Here is a 2,513-nt window from a genome sequence, read left to right on the forward strand (position 1 = left end):
GTGTAATGGCGGATGAGTGGACGCGGCACCGCTAGTCGCCAGGAGGTGTAATGGCGGATGAGTGGACGCGGCACCGCTAGTCGTCAGGAGGTGTAATGGCGGATGAGTGGACGCGGCACCGCTAGTCGCCAGGAGGTGTAATGGCGGATGAGTGGACGCGGCACCGCTAGTCGCCAGGAGGTGTAATGGCGGATGAATGGACGCGGTGCCGCCTGTCACCAGGAGGTGTAATGGCGGATGAATGGACGCGGCACCGCTAGTCGTCAGGAGGTGTAATGGCGGATGAGTGGACGCAGCTCCGCTTGTCGTCAGGAGGTGTAATGGCGGATGAGTGGACGCGGCTCCGCTAGTCGTCGGGAGGTGTAATGGCGGATGAGTGGACGCGGCACCGCTAGTCGTCAGGAGGTGTAATGGCGGATGAGTGGACGCGGCACCGCTAGTCGTCGGGAGGTGCAATGGCGGATGAGTGGACGCGGTGCCGCCTGTCACCAGGAGGTGTAATGGCGGATGAGTGGACGTGGCACCGCTAGTCGCCAGGAGGTGTAATGGCGAATGAGTGGACGCAGCTCCGCTTGTCGTCAGGAGGTGTAATGGCGGATGAGTGGACGCGGCACCGCTAGTCGTCAGGAGGTGTAATGGCGGATGAGTGGACGCGGCACCGCTAGTCGTCAGGAGGTGTAATGGCGGATGAGTGGACGCAGCTCCGCTTGTCGTCAGGAGGTGTAATGGCGGATGAGTGGACGCAGCTCCGCTTGTCGTCAGGAGGTATAATGGCGGATGAGTGGACGCAGCTCCGCTTGTCGTCAGCAGGTGTAATGGCGGATGAGTGGACGCAGCTCCGCTTGTCGTCAGGAGGTGTAATGGCGGATGAGTGGACGCAGCGCCGCTAGTCGCCAGGAGGTGTAATGGCGAATGAGTGGACGCGGCACCGCTTGTCGTCAGGAGGTGTAATGGCGGATGAGTGGACGCGGCACCGCCTGTCACCAGGTGTAATGGCGGATGAGTGGACGCAGCTCCGCTTGTCGCCAGGAGGTGTAATGGCGGATGAGTGGACGCGGCACCGCTTGTCGTCAGGAGGTGTAATGGCGGATGAGTGGTCGCGGTGCCGCCTGTCACCAGGAGGTGTAATTGCGGATGAGTGGACGCGGCACCGCTAGTCGTCAGGAGGTGTAATGGCGGATGAGTGGATGCAGCTCCGCTTGTCGTCAGGAGGTGTAATGGCGGATGAGTGGACGCGGCACCGCTAGTCGCCAGGAGGTGTAATGGCGGATGAGTGGACGCGGCACCGCTAGTCGTCAGGAGGTGTAATGGTGGATGAGTGGACGCGGCACCGCTAGTCATCAGGAGGTGTAATGGCGGATGAGTGGACGCGGCACCGCTAGTCGCCAGGAGGTGTAATGGCGGATGAGTGGACGCGGCACCGCTAGTCGTCAGGAGGTGTAATGGTGGATGAGTGGACGCGGCACCGCTAGTCATCAGGAGGTGTAATGGCGGATGAGTGGACGCGGCACCGCTAGTCGTCAGGAGGTGTAATGGCGGATGAGTGGACGCGGCACCGCTAGTCGTCAGGAGGTGTAATGGCAGATGAGTGGACGCGGCACCGCTAGTCGCCAGGAGGTGTAATGGCGGATGAGTGGACGCGGCACCGCTAGTCGTCAGGAGGTGTAATGGTGGATGAGTGGACGCGGCACCGCTAGTCATCAGGAGGTGTAATGGCGGATGAGTGGACGCGGCACCGCTAGTCGTCAGGAGGTGTAATGGCAGATGAGTGGACGCGGCACCGCTAGTCGCCAGGAGGTGTAATGGCGGATGAGTGGACGCGGCACCGCTAGTCGTCAGGAGGTGTAATGGTGGATGAGTGGACGCGGCACCGCTAGTCGTCAGGAGGTGTAATGGCGGATGAGTGGACGCCGCACCACTTGTCGTCAGGAGGTGTAATGGCGCATGAGGCGCCAGTTATCAGGAAGCAGATAAGCGGACACGGATTTTCTAGAAACAACACTTTTATAAAACAAACATCATAGAAAAATACTGCTATACATCATGGCTGGGGCGGGGATCAGCATATCATATGAAGTTGAACTGGTGCTCTGTGGGTCTGGAGCTCTCCTACTAGAGGGTTAATATTCATGGGGGGCTATTCTATTTGTCAGCAGCGTACTAGAATTGGGGATGAGCGACTCGATTTCAGATGAAACATCCAAAGTCAATTTGCATAAAACTTAGTTTCAATACTGTACGGCGCGAGCGCTCCATGCAGTATTAGAATGTATTGGCTCCGATGAGCCGAGACTTCGCAGAATAACTTCAGAAATTCATTTATACTGTAAAAAAAACCTTTCCTAAACCCAAGTTCGGGAATTTTTTTTACAGTATAAATCAATTTCTGAAGTTATTCTGCGAAGTCTCGGCTCATCGGAGCCAATACATTCTAATACTGCATGGAGCGCTCGCGCCGTACAGTATTGAAACTAAGTTTTATGCAAATTGACTTTGGATGTTTCATCAGAAGT

The sequence above is a fragment of the Bufo gargarizans genome, unplaced genomic scaffold (genome assembly GCF_014858855.1).
Source record: "Bufo gargarizans isolate SCDJY-AF-19 unplaced genomic scaffold, ASM1485885v1 original_scaffold_1577_pilon, whole genome shotgun sequence".
Lineage (NCBI taxonomy): Eukaryota > Metazoa > Chordata > Amphibia > Anura > Bufonidae > Bufo > Bufo gargarizans.